The sequence below is a fragment of the Macrobrachium rosenbergii genome, chromosome 53 (genome assembly GCF_040412425.1).
Source record: "Macrobrachium rosenbergii isolate ZJJX-2024 chromosome 53, ASM4041242v1, whole genome shotgun sequence".
Lineage (NCBI taxonomy): Eukaryota > Metazoa > Arthropoda > Malacostraca > Decapoda > Palaemonidae > Macrobrachium > Macrobrachium rosenbergii.
Window position 1 is genome coordinate 18070024 of NC_089793.1, and position 20300 is coordinate 18090323.

The 20300-nt window shown below is 37.2% G+C and overlaps 2 protein-coding genes across 5 annotated transcripts in view; one reads left to right on the forward strand and one right to left on the reverse strand.

Annotated features, from left to right (window-relative positions):
* LOC136834330 (homeobox protein aristaless-like) overlaps positions 1–20300 on the reverse strand; it is a 389926-nt gene that overhangs the window by 149181 nt on the left and 220445 nt on the right. The window lies entirely within an intron of this gene.
* Positions 20105–20300, forward strand: part of LOC136834329 (uncharacterized) — a 20658-nt gene continuing 20462 nt past the window's right edge. For 2 of the 3 annotated variants that reach the window (XM_067096824.1, XM_067096826.1), the window contains exon 1: positions 20105–20195. The gene's annotated coding sequence lies outside the window, so the exon portion shown is untranslated. The remainder of the gene's footprint in view (positions 20196–20300) is intronic. The other variant, XM_067096825.1, reaches the window with a different exon arrangement.

Consider the following 20300-nt stretch of genomic DNA (forward strand, 5'->3'; position numbering starts at 1 on the left):
AGTGCTATATAAGTTGCAGTTTTCTTGACTGCTGCAGAATCTACTGAACTGCAAGATCAATACTAATGTTCTTTCCTTGAATTCCTCACATGTTTTACTACATAGAGTTACTAACAGTGCATTAATAATTCAAAAAATACCCATTATTATCACATCTTTGAATCACCCAGATTACCACCTGTCATGGATCTTAATCCAATATATAATATATATATATGTATATATATATATATATATATATATATATATATATGTATATATATATATATATATATATATATATATATATTATATATATATATATATATATATATATATATATATATATATATATATATAACATAAACCACTGCAAATATGGGGGAGTTAGTAACATCTATAAGCTCATCCAATGACAGCAAAGATACACTAAGGTACTAGGAAAATAATTCATGCAAATGCCCTCGTGTATTAAAAAAAAAAAAAGCACATCTCCAGAGAAGTGATTCCTCTGATCTGTATGATTAATTACGGTTTATTTCTGAGCTACCTCTCAACTTGGTACTGTTTATTTTTACAGGGTGCACTGAAGTATTATACTAGAAGAATAAATAAACATAAATTATTAAGTAAATGAATAAATACACGAACTACAGTACAGGGTAACTGGTCTCTAAGGAAACATGACAGTATAATATTATGTTTCCATAGTAATTTTTAAGCATAACGAACACAGATAGTCAGACTGGCGAATACGTTACACAGGCTTCACGGTAAAAGAAACCTGGGTGTTATGAAGTCTGAAAATAAATAAATGCTTGTTCAGACTGATACATATGGAACTGAGCCTGGCATCTTCATAAAATAACAGCGTTAGGAAGAGGATGTATAAAAGATTAACTGGTTTGAACAACATATGGAACAGTGGAAGACGTATAATCAACATAAAGATTGGTTTATAGATTTTAGGCATGCATGCCAAGTACTGGGGCAACTAAGGCCATTCAGTGCTGAAACGGAAATTGACAGTAAAAATTTGAAAGGTGTAACAGGAGGAAAACCTCGCAGTTGCACTATGAATTAATCGTTATGAGAGGGTGGATTATGAGAGGATGGACAGTAAGATGGAAGAAAGAGAATATGAACGGAGGTACAGTAAAAAATCAACATAAAGAGGCAGTTGGAAAAGTAAGGGTTACAGGTTTGAGCATGTGGGAAGAATTGGAAAACTTGAATGTGTTTAAATATCAAACACGTATTACAAAACTAAAAATTAACAAGGCAGAATTTGTTGAAAATTACGAGTAAAGCAAAGTTTTAAAGGAAATGGAATAATACTGGGTAGTGTGTTTTTCCAGCTCACTGATTCACAAATATCAGGCAAAATAAAATAAAAAAAATTGTGAAAAAAACAGAACCGTTCAGTACAGGTTCTTTTCATTAATTTTTTTTCCTTCAAACTGGGTGCAAAATTCTATCCGGAAATCAACAAACGGGATTCGATATTAATAGTTTCAAGCGGAATTCTTTCTAAAATCAGAATTTTTTTCACTCTTCTTTCACATTTTTTTGTTTTATTTCTCGAGAAAAGGCGAGGAGTCGATAACAGTCCGACTTTGCCATCAATCTATTCCTATTAATATACAATTTTCTTAGATACTTTAGTATTCTCGAATACATTCGAGACTGTTTTGGCTTTACATTTTAAATTTCTCTATCGACTTCCTTCCTGGATTTTTTTTTGACCTAAATGTACCGTGACTATTCAAGTTTGTCTTCGTCATCTTTTCGGGACTCCATTGGTATTTTTACTGGCGGAATCTCTCTCTCTCTCTCTCTCCCTCGCTCTCTCTCTCTCTCTCTCTCTTAACCGGATGGGTCATGAAACTTTAAAAGAGAATGTTACAAATAACAATTTTATTTATGGCCAGCTCCTATTGAGTTATACTTTTCGTGAATATATTTTTTTCAGGAGGGGATGAAAAAATACATTAGATCACCGTATACGAACGTGGATTCTGTAAGTTATCAGAAAATAACTCAAATTCTTTTTATCTCTATATTCACTGAGTGACCATGAACGAATGAACATAATTTCAATGTGTGAGAGACAGAGACTTATGATTTTTTTATATACCACGGTTATGTTAATGCCCCTTATTATGGCAGTTGATTTACCATTGCTGTTTTCCTAATACGTGATATTCATGTTATTGTTACACAATTGGTTATTCTTTTTGTATCTGTATCTGTTTGATGAATCAACTGAGCTTTAATCAGTAACAGCAGAGATTTTACAATGGCCTTGGTATGTGATGATTATTAGTTCCGCTAAGGAAGTGATGTTCTTAGTTCGATTTGTTTTGTAAAGTTTGTCATCAGGATTACACAAAAGAGACGAGTGAATTTTTAAGAAAAAATTTGGTAATTAAGTTTTGGGAGAGGTAGGAGTGTAACTCTTTGTCACACGTGACTATGGGGGGGATGAAATGCTCAGCCTTGGCGGGGATTGTGGTCTACAAACACTGCTGTGTTCAAAATGTTGCGCTGTTACTTTCGTTTCTCTTGACAATATAAGTGTTTTTTGCGGTTGATTATGTTGTTGATGGCGGTCACGTTTAAAAAGTTTTATAGGTTTCATTTAAATTCATTCTCGAACTGAATTATCTGTAACAACAGTATAATTTCATGGCGTTTTAGCTGACGGGTTGTTTTGTTGTTGATAGTTTTGCGTTTAATTGTGGCCACAGTTTGATTTTTCAAATTTTTACATTTTATTTCTTTACACTGTAGAACGCCACAGTTATTAAAAATTTTATAACGACGAAGTTATTGATGAAGACATTGCTTCGATGTTGCAGATTCTACTGTTAAAGGTATTAACTTTTTTTTTTTTATCTTTTTACATATGAATGGCTTTTCGAAAACGATGAACTCACAGGACTGCAAGGAAAGATCACTTCCGTTCCCCCTGTAAGAGTGGAAACTACTTTAACACAACAGCCACAGCGAAAGCAAAGTGTGCTTGTTGACCACACCCAAGGATTATGTCATCAGCTGGGACTGCCAATATTTTCCTTATATCTTACGTTATAGATCATTACATTTTCGAAGGTGAAAACCCTACAGAAGAGAGCTTAAAGCAAGACTTCCTAAATACCTCCACATAAAGGAACTGAAACTGCTCCAACACAACATCCAAAGCCAATATCAAATCTGCTCGTTAACTACACCTGGAGATACGCTACACTTCTTTGTCCTGTGTGACCATAAATCATAACACTCGGTAGTGTCCTTGGTTAATGATGACGGCAAATTTCAAGCGCTTTGCTGGTGCTATTAGCATCGTCGTGACTGCGCACGATTGCCCATGGTCTCGCCGTCATTGTTACCTGCGGATGATGGGTGCTGGGCTCTGTATGGGATATTCAGCATTTTCGAAATGATTAATGATTAACTTCATCGCGGCTTGTCTGGTAACTATGAGTCACTTTTATACCAATCTTTGGACACATAAAATAAGCACACACACACGCATATATATATGTATATATATCCAAATGAGTGTGCGTGTATATATATATATAATATATATATGTATATATATATATATATATATATATATATATATATATATATATATATATATATATATATATAATATATATATATATATATATATATATACACATAAATACTTACATACATATATATATATATATATATATATATATATGTATGCATCATGTATGTATGAATCGGTTGTCACTGCTTCAGAAATTGTGAATCTCGCTTACGGGCGTGTAACAGAGACGTCAAGTGATCTGCTGGGGCACTGATTCAGTTTCGGTCTCGTTACCTAACCCGTAATAACTTTTTAAACTGACGAAAAATTATTAGTTCTTCTTCCTGCAGCCTGGGATGACTCTTCGTCTTTCCCATTTCAAGGGCCACATGACACTGCATCAGTTTAATGCTCATTTTACTCTAAAATAAAAATCACTTCGAACCTTTCAAGATCGCTAATGTTTCTCCGCTTTTCAGAATCCAGGGTGTGAAAGGGTTTATAAAAATACTATTTCCCCTTACGACCAGAGTTCCATTCTACGCAAAATTTCCTTTTTCTAAAATGACACTGATGGAAACGTTGACACATGACTCTATCGTAATAAGGACAGTACTTCAACAAATGTTGTAAGTTATAAATGTTTCTTTGCTTTTGCACCAAATTTTTCAGTACAGAACGCATTTTAGTACAAAATTTCCACATGAATCAAGTGCCCGAATATAATGGGTCAAAACTAAGCTTCAATGTGGCTATGGAAAGATGAATTTAAAAGTTATTGCCAAACAAGAACTTTGACAGTTTTCTTCACTGCAACGTGAATACACAAAAGGAGACTTGACAATAGCTGAATTATATCCTTTGGAAGACATGGATAGCAGAAGTCAAATACACATTCCAATTCTAGAAAACGAAATCTCCGGACCTCGCTTCAATTATCCTTTCCAAGTTACATAACCAGAATAGAGGAAAATTCTTTGCTAAGAAAGGGTAATTGTATTTTGTAATACTATTAGATGTGTTAAGGTTTTAACATAAAATCCAGTATATGGACATGTTACGTACTGAAATATGAACCTGGTGTGGAATTAAAGGTTGAAATATTTAGGACTGGGTTCCTGAGATACGTCTATGGATAAATTCAACATGTTAGGTATGGAAACTATTACAAACTATTGCGGAAGCAGAAGGTACTAGAATAAGCCAAGGAAACCATTCATTGTTCGGTGAATGTAAGGACTGATATGGTAGGAACCTTAAAATTTTTGAACAAGTGGATTAGAATCTAATCTAAGAGGCCCTACACTACCAACATTATAGCCAAGATTATTGACGTCAAATGCGAAATATCAGCAATTTGGCCTTAACCAAAATTATGGACAATTTCCGAATATAGTCAATGAAACTTAAACGTACAAGGTGGGTTATGATGTGTATGAATCTTGTCACTGCCCGTGACAATCCTGTTTCGTAACTACATTATCTTTCTCCTTGAACAGTTCTCGTTGGACTGGTCGGTATAGCTTTCGGCTAGCACTCTGCTGGGCCAGCGTTCGAGACACCGGCCGGCCAATGAAGAACTGGAGGAATTTATTTCTGGTGATAGAAATTCATTTCTCGCTACAATGTGGTTCGGATTCCACAATAAGCTGTAGATCCCGTTGCTAGGTAACCAACTGGTTCTTAGCCACGTAAAATAAGTCTAATCCTTCGGGCCAGCCCTAGGAGAGCTGTTAATCAGCTCAGTGGTCTGGTTAAACTAAGCTATACTCAACTTTTTTCTCCTTGAACGTCTCCTTCAACGCTCCGAAACAGCCGTTAAAACCTCAAAGATTCTTCTCCATCGAAGTGACCAGCGATATAATACCACTTCTATTTCCGAGCGAAGACCTCAAGATTTATGAGTACTTCCTCTCGTTTCCCGAGCTGTTCTTCCCTCGAGAGATGGAATTTCCGCTGGCTGTTAGTGTTTAAAGGGGGGGTCCTTTTCGTCATTATCAATATCCTCTACCCCTTTTTCTCCATTCATCTTACTGGGAGTCTTAGAAAAAACTCTATTCATGAGACGCCCTCTTAAAATCTATAGTATTTTCATTCACAATGAGAGGGCTATTTGTAAATATTTCAATCTCTTGTCTGCCATGCTTCTACGTCTTATAGGCCATGTTCGAGTATAAGAGTAGCTTCTTTATTTCAACGATGGTTTTTACACACACATATATATAGACAGATAAGATAGATAGAGAGCTAGATAGCCAGATAGAAAATTATACAAGAAAGATGGATAAAACATCCCTAATGTATTCGAAAGAGGGAAAAGAGCAGACTTTTATAACCGCAACAAGTGTTCTTCCTGAACAGGTGAAATGCTGGACATAACGTCATTTCGGTATTTTTCTTTTTGTTTCTATCTCTTCCTTTCCTTCTCGATGAACAGGTGAGCTGCCCTCTCTTCCTCTTAGATTGCCCTCTGAGAAACCGTCTTTTATAACGTAAGGTACAGCCGGACGTTGTTAATTTTTTTACCTGTCGTCCAACAGCCCAATTTTGTGACTTCCGTCCCCGGTCCGGTGATTTAATAACTTTAGGGCAATTAGAGATAATGTTTGGCTTCTGCTGAGCGCGTGCGAGGGATGCCACGATGTACGACGGTTTTACTATCATTCTTCTGAGAAGTGGTTAATTCTGGGCCCTTGTGGCGAGAGATTCCAACATCCCAGTTACTTTAATAGTTTGATCGCGCGTGTTGAGCTCGGATCTCTCTTTCTCTCTCTCTCGCTCTCTTAATGAACTCACGTCTTTCGTATTGTTATAAATCTCGTTAAGGCTTGATTCTTGCCGGTAAGACACCGGCGTGGCGGATGTACGACCATGACGCTCCCAGAGAGTAGTATTTCCCTTTTTTGGTTCGGCTTCCTCCAAATTTCATAATATTTTCTGTCACCGTTTCATTTCGCCATTCACTCTGCACCCCTTGCATGATGCTGATATTAGAAGCAAAGGAGAACACCAGAAAGACAGAGAAACGTCTTGCTTCGACGCCCTCCAGATTCGAACGAACTGGAAGTGGTTGCAGTGTGGAGGGGGTAGAGGAGGAGGGGGTGGAGGATATCGGTAGTGAACAATTTTCCAGTGAGAAGACAGCGCACGTGGGGCACATTTAACTCGATTACCCGTTTCCCCTTCGGACAACCGCAGAACCTGCTCCTTTTCCTCCCCGAGAACCACTTTACAACTTCCAGGCTGATGATGAGATCCCAAGGTCGAACGGACGCAGACCATTTCTTTTACATTATGCTAATCTTTCCCAAAGTTTTTATTGTTGACTGAGGTTGCTTCGTACATGTTGATGCACTCCCACTTCTGAACCACAACAACACAACAATAATAAAGGTGACAGCCTGATAGACATTTGTCAAATGAATTCTGGCAAAAATTTCCATATTACATCAAACTTGGAACATCAATAAATACTGATTATTTAACATACTATAGCAGCTACATCAGTAGCTCACCGAATCCTTTTCCTCTAATTAACAAGGTCTAAGTGTTTATACACACACACACACACACACACACACACACACACACACATATATATATATATATATATATATATATATATATATATAGATAGATAGAGACATAGATAGATAGTCATTCATACGAACGTGACTTCTTTCCACTCATTAACAATAAGGCACATTACCACTTAAAATCAAGTTCAGTGCACCTGGTGAATAACATATACAGAAGAAAAATTATAACCTATAAAGTGCGTCTGCCACAGTCAGGACAGATGCACTCGTCACTTATAATTCCCCCCTTTGATGTGAGTTATTCCCACACACACACACATACGTGTGGAGAGAGAGAGAGAGAGAATGCGAATTCTGTTTTTATTTTATGGGCTGATGAGGAGCAAGAGCCCGTGCCAGCACAAAGCTGGCTTAATATAAATAGAATAGAATTGGTTTTATAATACTGTATAAGCATGTGGTAAAGTTGCTAGTTCCTCAACACCACTCAAAAAAAAAATTAAATAAATAAATAAATAAAATGGGGCTTCGTTTTCATTCCTTGATAAGTTAAATACTGGAGGGCCTTCACGCTACACTATGGGACAACGCTGGAAGAAGTCGCTTAAAAAGGCAGAAAAGGAAGAAAATGAAGTGAGCTGTGGCAGAAGTGAGCGCCTTTTTATTGGTGAGACAAAAGGCTTTTGATCAGCTGTCAAGAACGGTGTAAAGGCAGCCTTTACCAAAACGAAAAGTACCTTCTCACAGAGCCCCCTCTTCGCCCAATTCTTAGAAAGGCTTTCTTCTGTGAATGTCGACGGTTTCATTCCTTTAAAGACCTGACCTTTGGAAGAATTCGGGTCAGGGGTTTTACAATGAAATGACAGTAAAGGCCACTTACTGTTTTGGTCTGAATTAAAACTAAGTTGTTAGCGCGCCTGCGAATAGATGGAATATACAGTCAGTCATAGAATAACTCGTGCAACTTCATAACCGATACTAAATATAAAACAGACTTTAACAAACAGCCTAGTTACTGAAAATGGCAAGTCTTTATGCCTGGAAGACACTGGAACCTAGTTATAAGCAACAAGAAGATGATAAAGAAAACTAAGCTAAAATTTTCAAATAAAAAGGGGCTCGCCAGAGAAAACAACTGAAGATCTATACAAGGACCTTCAATGAAGTATTTTTACATGTAAGCCAAACTTTATTTTATCTCGTTTTTTTCCTCTCTTCTATATATGCAACTCAATCAATCTTCACTGCTTTTAACCCAAAATTCTTTTAGATAATCATTTTATTTTATTCTTTATTTTCGAGGCAGGCGTTTCCTATTCAATGCTACGTTTCTTACATGTTCTAGTTCACGAATCCATTTCACTTAATCGGAATATTTTTGCATTACATGACTTCATTTGTGAGCCCCGAGCCTTCTTTCATAATCCACCTCGCAAACGAATACTGGCAAAGCCTATTTCCGGAGCTGGAAGTTTCTTAAGCAAATTCGTGCAATAAAATCTCATGAAAGGTAACCTCCAGTGTTGCAAAGATCAAGAGAAAGTTGCGGAGGGCTACCTATTAAAGTTTTTACTTCAGGTTTTTTGCCTTTTCTTTCTTTCTCTCTCTCCCCCCCACAACTCTCTCTCTCTCTCTCTCTCTCTCTCTCTCTCTCTCTCTCTCTCTCTCTCTCTCTCTCTCTCGTCTTCAAAGAAGCTCTTGCAGAAGAGACGTCTAATCAGTAAAGGAAGAAGGGTCAGGTTCGACCAACGGTATCATACAGCGATGACAGTTTACATCCTTTCATCTTGACTAAGATTAGGGGTATTTTATTTAAGCCAAAATTATGAGGCAGGGTACAAAACATTGTTTTGGAAGCATATGAGCAAAAAGACTTAACGGAGAGAGAGAGAGAAGAAGAAGAAGAAGAAAAGAAAGAAGAGAAAGAGAGAGAGAGGAAAAAAGAAGGTGGTTGTTAAACAAGAAAGAAGATTTACGGGCGCATATGAGCACGTATTTCAGGAAAGAAAGGAAGCAACAATGAAGAAAGTGTCTTCAGAATGAGAAACTAAGCAGAGGGATTATACCATGAAAGATGTCAAGGTTACAGAGTTCTCTGAAGTGAATGCAGTCCTGCGTTGACGGAGCAGGTAGTTAGAAGAGCATTTAAACTTAAGTATTACACAGATAGGCGGCAGATCTGAAAAATCTAAGTGTAGGGTAGGAGAATTAATATTAATTACCTTCTACACCTTCAGCATTCACTTCCATAAGTATTCCTAAGTTAAATGTTTCTGAATGGAAAGAGGCCAGAAGATGGTATTACAAGTGAAACGCGGAACGGTGTTCATAGTCATAGTGTAACCAAGTGGGTGAAGAAGCATTGTTACAAGAGGAATAATCATTCCTTTGCGCTGGGGAAAGTTGTTGGAGATGATTGTAACACACACAAATATATGTATATATATATATTATATAAATATATATGTATATATATATATGAAGAGAGAGAGAGAGAGAGAGAGAGAGAGAGAGAGAGAGAGAGAGAGAGAGAGAGAGAGAGAGAGAGAGAGAGAACAGACTTGCATTTTCGCAACTATAAGATATTATTTTCGATCCAGGTCTACTACCACCTGTGGCATCAGCTGTAAAGGGAAACCAGCTAATAAAGGGTATATGCTTCTGGATATTATACTATACAGATCGATGATGGATACTTGGAAATAATGTGGCTTAGCAAAGGGATCTCTCTAGTAACACTAAATGGATACAGATGAAGACTGCCATACTTTTTATGCATACCTAGCACATTGCAACCCTTACGAATGACCAATAGCTTAAAAATCTTGCCGATAATTTTTTATCATTTGTTTACTGTAAAGCTCTGCCACTGGTTCCACAACAGAGATGAAGTCATACAAGAAGAGTAAACCACTCCCTAACTTCGATATATCGAAAACAAACAAATACTAGAGAATGCCTGTCATTTAAGGGAAATACAGAGTCTCATTTCATTATGCGATACTGACAAGAACTGCGCATGCACCAAGTGCACTAGTAGAGGAACTGTCAAAGGAGAACCAGACAACATATGAAGACTTTCAACCAACAACAAGCAACAAACCGCATGACAGAAAAGTGATTCTTCTGAGAAACAAAAATATTTTAACGCTAACCACTGTTTTAGCCAATGGAGCAAGTGGGGTTGATAAATAAGGTTCATACAAAAATACCTGGCGAATCTTCAGCCGAATAACCTGATGTCATCCCTTGTAATTAGGAACAAGCACTCTGGACACTGTTTTATGTAAATTGATATGCTCGGTAAGGAATTGTGAGTCCCACCAACTTAGCTATATCAGTCATTCTACCACACCTTTTTAAACGTGTCTCCTGAGCCACAGAAACCAAAGTGCTACCTTCCGAGATGCACAGATGAAGACAGGACGTACTACATCTTAAACCAGGGACTTAAGCCATCTGAGGCAGGTACAGAATGGACTTCCTTGTGAAAGGAGCCAGTTTTTCTAATAAAACACATCACTAGCGGGCAAACATTCTCGGATTATGCTTTGCCTTTTACACTTGAATATCAAGTGGCAACTGGCTGCATAATAATAGAAAGACATTCAAAGGATTCTGTCCCTCTGGTACCCCTCATAACGACTTAAGTACAAGTGTCTCAAGAAAAAGAAATTCTTTCTACCAATCAAAAATTATCCTGGATATACACCCTTTCCCTCAGTAAGTTACGATAAACTTTGACCTCTTGTAGATTATATACCACTGTCCACTGAAAATGCTGACGCGGACTACGAAAATGTCTGTATTTACTCATAATTTCAAGTTTTGGGACTTACGTTTTGAACACCCGAAATGGAAACAAACACAGAAAAATAGAAAGTAAAAAGTAATTCATGATGTAATAGTTGTAATTTTCGACAGTAACTACATTAGAATTATGCATGTGGTGCTTTATATATATATATATATATATATATATATATATATATATATATATATATATATATATATATATATATATATATATATATATTTAAACATTAAGCCGTTTCCCCTAGAGGAAAATGGCCCCGGAAAAAAAATCATAACGGTACCTACATGAGGCCTCATCCACAGCCTGTCAAAACCCTTAACACACCGTTACCTCGCGCTTCATGGATATTAAGGGCCATTCTTTCCAGTACCTCTTTGACATCATCAAGTTCTTCATTGGAGGGGTTGGTAGAGCTTTCGGGTAGCACGCTGTTGGCCCAGCGTTCGACTCTCCGACCGGCCAGTGAAGAATTAGAGGAATTTATTTCTGGTGATAGAAATTCATTTCTCCTCATAATGTGGTTCGGATTCCACAATAAACTGTAGGTCCCGTTGTTAGGTAACAGTTGGTTCTTAGCCAAGTAAAATAAATCTAATCCTTCGGGCCAGCCCTAGGAGAGCTGTTAACCAGCTCTGTGGTCTGGTTAAACCAAGATATTTTGTTTTCTTTGACATCACCTATCCTACCCTTTCCCGATCTTATTTTGCTCATTGCCTCCTAACACTTCCGAATTATACAGTTTTTACCAGTTCATCGTCGCCCATTCTTCCCACATTACCGAACCATCTCAACACACTCTGATCCTTCCTTTCATTTTAACATTTTTACTGTCTCCTTAATGTTCCTCCCTTTCGCTTCCTCTTACATGAGATATATTAACTAACAGTGCATCTCAAAACCTTAAAAAGTTTTTTCTCCATTTGCATTCAACATCCGCACTTCACTTTCTTAGTTAATTACTCTCGTAGCCAAGTGGCTGGGTCGCTCGCTTTTCCAGGAGGGAAGCCTGAGCTCTGTTGATGTTAATATTTATGATTAAGTGCAATGTTTAATAACTGACTCCGCAAGGACGATGCAAGTTTAAGAAAATGAGAGAGAGAGAGAGATGAATGTAAATTGTGAGGTAACAATGAGAAAGAAATGAATGTTGTAAATGGTAACAATTATCATGGTAGTTTTGCTAATGAGGAACGAGACATTAATAATAATAATAATAATAATAATAATAATAATAATGCTGATCAAACAAGTAAAGGAATGATACAAAAGAGAGGAAGACGAGCACAAGACAAAGTATAAGAAAGGCGAGAGGAAGGAAGAGATGAGAAGAGACCTGCTTCCCTCCCGCACGCGACTGCCTCGGGGCATCCAACTTCCTGCGCCTTAGGGTCCCTGAGGAGCAGGAGGGAATGAGGAGTTTAGGGGGAGGGGGCCGGGGAGAGGAAGGAACCGGAGGAATCGCGACGTCGTCAGGTGCGTCGGTGTTTTACAGGATATTCGTAATTGTGTTATCGACCGCTCTCGGAGCACAAAAAAAGCGCCCGAGGGCGGAACAGCGCACGTTCCATCACGCCCCCGCCCACCCTGGGACCCAACTCCACGAACCCCCGAGGTCCCACTCGGCCCCCTGTGCGGCGCTTCCTAATGCTGGGTATAGCACTTGCAATTTCAACACTACATCAAGTCTTCGGAGCTATCATTAGGAACCTCTCGCGCCAACGTTATAACGGTGTTTTCTGGAAAATTAAAGGAGTTTTGAACTATCAAAGCTTCGTTTTCAATTATTCTAAACTCATTTTCGTCTGGTGAAATGAACACTGGTCGGTGATTTCACTGGTCCTTCGTCGTTGCGTCATCGTCTTAAAATTCATTCGTCATCATCCATATCATAATCTCTGCACTAAATGAAGTTAAACTTCGATTATTTTTATGCTGCTATAACGCCAAATCCTATGTGGAAAAATAGATGTAGAACAGTCTCTGAGTTGGGTTCTACTAGTTCTTTAAAAATTCTGCCTAATTCGACACGTATGTAGTACGTACTCATGACAAATTAAAGAAACAAAGTAGACTTCATCCTCCTGAGCAGCCCCCGTTACGCCACATAATTTACAATCAATCAATCCCCATTACCCTTAACAAGGATTCGATGCTTGGAGGGGGATATTAGGTTTTTCTTCTCATTCCGGATTTATTTTTCAAGGATTTATTCTCATTCTGGATTTATTTTTCAGGGATTTCTTCTCATTCAGGATTTATTTTTCAAGTATTTCTTCTCATTCCGGATTTATTTTTCAAGGACTTCTCCTCATTCCAGATTTATTTTTCAGGGATTTCTTCTCATTCCGGATTTATTTTTCAAGGATTTCTTCTGATTCCGGATTTATTTTTCAAGAATATCAGTATTATCTGTTCGCAGAAATGTTGGGATATCGTGATGGTAAGAGTTTAGTGTATGATCGTTGTGTTTTCAAAGTTCTGGTGAATGTGACCAGCACGTTTCATCTCGAAATAACAGTGATGTGGTCAGAAGGTTCACAACACGATGCTATTTTGGCTACCCGATTTTCGATCAAATTTATGTTTTTCCCTAAAAATCAAGAGTATCAAATTCCCAAAAAGGATAAAATTAATGTGTTCATTTATAACTAGTGTGGTGCTGCACAAATGATTAACACAACCTCTTTTGATTATATAGGTTGTGGAGATATGCCAAGTGCGCCACTGGGAATTTCTGGTGATTTCTCGTCAATCTTGAACATGAATTCTGTACCGACTCGTTGAAAGGCATTTTTTTCTATCAATTCTCATCATAATATCATCGAATTCGAAATTTCTCATATCACCCACTTCGCCGAATTTAGGCGAAATGGGTAATATTCTACTTTATTGTTCAGTGGCATAATACAGAAGAACTGTGAGCTGGAAAGAGGAAACGCAAGCAATTTACTCAAAAGCATGTTGCCAGATATTTCCAAGTCAAAAACTTTCTTCTTTATTCAAAAGGTCCAAATCTTTGCGTAACAGTAATGAAGTCACAAACCTAAGACAGCGACGTCAATCACAACCCTCTTATTACAGCAGTATCGAGAAGAGCAGAAGCATTCCAAACTTCCGAAAAAAAGGAAAATTTTCACAACACGAACCCCATAAGCCTGTTTCAACAACGACTAGAAGTTTACCACAATATTCTTCACATCTTAGGTGAGATTAGAAGATGAGACACTGCAAGCCTTTCACAAAATCGAGGAGACCAAAAGTCTGTCGTGAAACTGATGAGGTCACAGATGAAACCAGAGTCCTCTCACAAATCAGACTAGAATGCTACCATAGCGGCGATGAGATCAGGATGACAAAAATGTCTCGTAATATTAACGGTAGAACACTACAGCAATACCAACAATAAAAATGTTCACAATATTATCTACAACAACAATTTTTTTCGCGTCTCTGAAAACGAAAATCCTTCTCAGTTTTCATTAGAGCGAGATCTCTCGTGAATGTCAGTGAGTTTAACAAATCTCTGTAATATCAATAACGCCATAAACCTTGTTAGATATCAATGAGATCGGACAATGAGATTAGCACTATCGCAATACCAGTGTGGTTAGAAACCTTTTACATTGTCAGTGATACCAATTCTTATGAAATTTTAATGAAGCTAAAAACTTTTTGTCTATGTGAAGTTTAAAGTCTCTTCCCAAAGTCAAGTGACATGGCTAGTTCTGCTTAATAATAGGTCATAAGATGGAATTTTTGGAAACTCTTTGTAATAGTAATCAGATCAAAAACCTTCAGTAATATGAAAATAGTCAGAAACCTTTCGCAGTTGCAGTGAAGGCACACAACTTTCACAATATTGACGGAATCAAAATATTCTTCACAAGAGCATTCAGGTCTGAACCTTTGACAGAACCAATGAAGTAAGAAACCTTTTCAGTATCAGAGAGATTACAGGCCTTGTACAGTATAGTTCCTGAGTGAGATTTTTTTAAACGATATAGAAAAAAGTATATAAAATTTGCCGTAAAGCGGAGAACCTTAGCCTCGCTAATGGTTTCATAAAACTGGGCAATGACGACAGTAACAATGAGCTGAAGGAACATTAACAAGAAAGGAACATGCACAACGAACATTATATGATATAAAGAGATCTGTCCAGCGTAACGTCTCTATCTTTCTGGCATCTGGATGTATTTAGAAGAGTAAGCATAAAGATAACCATGTAATAAAAGACGACATTTGCTTCATGACAAACGCAGATTGCAGATAAGACTTTTCCTTGATTATCCACGGCGTCGTTAAGAGAAGCAACAGGTACATCGAGAAAATGGGAAATATGGAAAAGAAACTCTTTCCAATTGTCCATTTATTTACCCCGTCGTTGAAAGTGAATATAAAAACCTATTTTAGAGGGTCGTTAGTGGTCGCTAGTGTGTCTTAGTGTCTCGTAAGTGGTGAGACATTCACCCCTTCTCTATCTGGCGTTGGATGGGATCACGCAAGCTTCATTATGTCAGTTTTTCTATGCGTTTCTCGGGATGAAATGGGTCCTTTTGCAATGATTTTGAGAGGAGAGCCAATGGATAATTTTCTTCTTACTTTTACTTACGTGAAATAAATGACTTGACATTTCTCATCTCTTGGAGATGTGCTTTGACGAGGTGTGATGGTCGTTCGCTCTCATCCGAAATAATTCAGGTTGTGAAAAAGAGTACGAGTCTAACTTTGGTTCACTGATAATTCCAAATATAAGGAAAATAACTCACGCAATTCAAAATAAATAATATAAACCAAATTAAGAAAGAATCACATAAAAATAAACTAGAACTACCATAAATTTCATCCGTAGCCACCTGTTAATACTAATAAATTGTTCAATGGTAGCCACCTGCTAACACTAATAAATTGTTCAATGAAAGATTCTTATTCACAACAAACAGCGATCTGTAAAAAACGAAGTAAACAACTTACGAAAAGAAGTATCCGCCAAGCTAAAAATTTCACAAGTTACACCGCTTACTTTCGCCGTGAGAATGAATATCCTCGCTACTGATATTCCACAAAATATTTACTTCTAAAGCCAAAAATGGCGACGACTGAAAGTTTTCGTTTGCACAGGGACTCTCAAGGTCTTTGGTGAACTAACGGGAGATGGCAATAGATTCAAGGTGCGTCATTTGAATAGCTTATAACAGAGCGATGAAAAGGGATAATGATGATGAATCACTTAAATGAAAGCGTCATAAAGGATAACAAAAAAAAAATGTGCGTTGGGTAGGCTGAGTCGTTTAAATTCAAGAGAGGTGCAAAAGAAAAATAATTAACTATTCATATCGAGGTACCGACGAAAGTTCCTTATACTAAATGAAAACTAAAGAGGAAATAGAAAAAATACAAATATCTATGCTAGGTTGCAAGTAGTTGCATGAACCGTATATCAATAAAATGGGTGAGTTTCTTCCTAATTTTACCGGGGAACTGAATAGGCGTGCGTGCATTGACGGTAGTACTTTAAAATAAGTTTTGAGGAGTTTTCACACGAAATTCCTTTTCTCTTTTGGCGCTTTGACAGTCATTTACTCATATGTGTGTGTATATCTATCAATCTATCTATCTATCTATCTATCTATCTATCTATATATATATATATATATATATATATATATATATATATATATATATATATATATATATATATATATAATGTGTAGTATGTATGAATGAGGAGAGAAGAGCATTACAAATAAACATTACGGGATTATTCCATACGACAGAGGTACAGAGATTAATGACGGGTGACTCAATAAACTTACCAAGTACAGCTTCTTATCTTTACAGTTTCGCAAGAAGTTGTTTCTTGATCTGATTATGGAGACGTCGTCGTGGAAAGTCTTATCTTTCCCTGCAGTGTGCCTCAAGGTCACAACTGTCTATTTTTACCTTATGAGATAATCAGCTGCCTTCCCCTCCCACACGTATCTTAGGTGCTCGACAATGAGACCTAGCATGATGTTTAATTTTTTTTTTGTATATATTTCCGTATTTTCTCTTCTTCTGCGAGGACATTATTTGATCTTTTATAAGTGGATACAATAAACATTATACATCATATATTATACATTAAACACTGTCCAAAAGATTTTCATAAACAATATTCATACAAGCCTATCAACGCATTCGTGCATCAGAATACTAAAAGTTAATTGCATCTTATAAACAATAATTTATAACAGTGAAAAGGGGCATTGCTATTCTTTGAAGTCCCGCTTTCCCTGAGAATCTAAAAACCCCTTGTATTTAAAAACAACGGCCTCTCTCCAAATCCCGGCACTCAAAGTCCCAAAGATTCGGGAAAATGTTTAGTCAAGGAAAAAACCAGTTATTGCTAAGTAGCTGAGGCCAATTAGAAATTGAAAACTCCAGCATGAAGGTACGGGGAAAATTCGTAGTCTGCTAAGGCAGTTGCATATCTCAAGCATTTTACCGTACCCCCATGGTAAAGCTGATACGTTACAATTGTTTATAACAATATTACACTCCTGGGAGATGTGCCAAGCCTCCATGATTTTTATTTCAAAACTTCATGAAAGTGTCTTTAACCAGAAGAATCATTCTCATCTAGCTTACTGATATAAAGCCTGCGCCAGAGTGCATAATCTCCGTTGCTAAAGGGTGCTCTTAAGAAAATTTTCCCGATTATTTGTACGCTTTGGTAATCAATTTAAATGCAAAAATTTCCCTCAAGACGGATTAACATTCCTTTGAACTCAACATCAGAGAATAGGCCCACACCCAACATCCTAACGCCTGCATCTAGTTTGAAGTCATATGGACAAATAGGCATGATGTTCTCATGGATGGAAGAAACATCTAGAATACTAACGATGAATACTTACTTCCGCTGGCGTTTCTTTCTTTCCCGAGTTTACACAAAGAGAGAGCCATGCCTTAAGCTAAGCGTATCCCGACAAAAACATTGCAATTTTATGAAGCCTGGAAAATTTCTAATTATATCCAAACTCGATTACTATTAGAGAGCAAAGAAGTGGTAATTCTGAGTATACGTGCAATCACCCACTTCCTGAACTGACCGACAGATCGATCGATCACAGATTGATCAAACCAGTAAACAATGTGTAAAGCATGGCAGTAAATGTCGTCGATGTCGAAAATGCACAAATAAACTAAATGAATAAGGTGGGTCTGCGGTTTAAATCACGCCGGCCTTATGCCAGCAAATACCCTTGCCTGTGAAGGTTCGTTATAACAGTGAGGTGTTAAATATGAATAAGAGTCATAAATTAGGCAGCTGGACTTTCAACTAACTGAGACGAAACAAGAATATTAAAAGAAAACAACCGTTTAGGAAAATTCCCTCCTTGAAAATTTGTCTCCGATGAGAATCTGACTCACTCCAAGTTACGTATTAAACAGCAGCATAATCTTACCACTACATCGAAAGCCATGTTATTATTATTTGCTTTCCGTGCTTTGTTATGAATTACAACAGATTCAACTGCAGGATCAAAAAACAACTTAACTGATCACATGAGAAGAGTAGAGTCCAGAGGTTCACATCAGACTTCTTAAGCCCTCAATCCCTTTTCCACACGTACTGAGGGACGAAAATATTTATTTAAAAATTTGATCCACTTAAAAGAAAACTACCGACCCAACTTACTATTTCATTATATCCTTATACAACCGCAAGGTATAAGAGAGCAAAACTCAAGACAGCAATACACTGCTACCCATTTCAGGGACCACGAGTCATCGTTTTTCTCAAATATCTTTCAAACTAATTATTTGGTCGAAATGATACTTTGACACAGTGTACAAGATACCTCCCGCTAATTTTTGGTAATATAGTGCATTGTCAAATGGTTTTAGTTGAGGCGTTTACTCCTGACTTATATGGTGTTGCCAACATCCTTAAACTATGCATTCGACATCCTTTATCCCCATCCCGTTCCCCCTCCTTTTCCCTCCTCATCCCTCCCTCAACCCCACTTTCTGGCCTCCCCATCTCAGGCCCCTTTTCCTGTTTATGGGGATAGCGGAAGTCCGATTGCAAGATAGTCCTGCTGACTCATGCGACTTTGCCTTAAAGTCAAGAGTGAACATAACTAACACCATTTGACAATGCACTATATTGCAAAAAGTGGCAGGAGGTGTATTGTACACACTGTGTCAAAGTACCATTCGATCAAACAATTTTGGAAGATGTTTGAGAAAAAAAGTGACTCGCAGTCCCTGAAATGGATAGTAGTCACAGAGAGAACACTGATTTAGGCCTGAAAATATGGAATAAGGAAACACTCCCAAAAGCAAATTATTTTGTCAGAAATCATAACCAGTTCTAACATAAATGTATAATCAAATTAATCTCTAAAATGTGGAATTTTGTACCGTTCGTTTTCTGTATTTATTCTGGGATAACATGTAGCTCCTTTGATTTTTCATGTTGGGAAAGGGTAGCTCTAAGTTTGAGTAACCTTTTTATCCTAAAAAATCTGGTTTTTGTTTTTGTTACTGATATATTTCTGTCTCTTGCGTAATGCTAATGTCGGGCCCAGCTTGGATAGAATGTATCTATTTATCCTTATGTTTCCGTTCATTCATAGTAATATTTGGATAAATTTGGAATGATATTGATAAATCACATCTCTGGTTTTCATCTCTGAATTTTTGGTTATTGTTTGAATAATTATGTATGACTGACGTAAAGATTAGTCAATAATTAGACCATAACCATTTCTTGCACATCTGTGAACTCAGATTACTTTTTTGATGTTCGCTATTATTCACTGCATTCATTCATATTTTCATCCATTATTCTTCTGTCAGTATATTTTCTTATTTCTTCTATTACATACCAAATCAAGTGACACAAAAGAATGGAGAACTAGCGAAGAACAGCAGATAGGAAGCACAATAACGTCACTTTAGCGGAAACGTCAACAGATAAGAAGCTTTGCGACTGCACTGTACCACATTTTCAGACGTTCATCTCGAGCTTTTCAAGGCAGAGTTGAACTAATTAGGAACATAACTCGCCATTACAATGAGGAATCGCGGCTCAAAATAAATGACAATGAGCAGAATTTCAGATGAAAATTACGGAGATGATGTTTTATATATTGCCACTTGGCATCTGTTTGCAGACCGGATGGATAGGATATCTGTCGCTTGTGGTTTACTGTCAGTTTTGTTTGTCCTTTCTTAGTGTTAACTCTCCAAAAACGAAGCTCAAATGGAACTCACCACTTCGTGAAGTCAGTGAAAAGTTGAGGTAACCTTTTTTTCCTATAGAGAGAAAAAAGAATTTCGATTTCGTTATGAAATGTGCTATTCACATTCCGAGTTTTTTTCTCTCTCTCTTTTTTTTTTTTTTTTC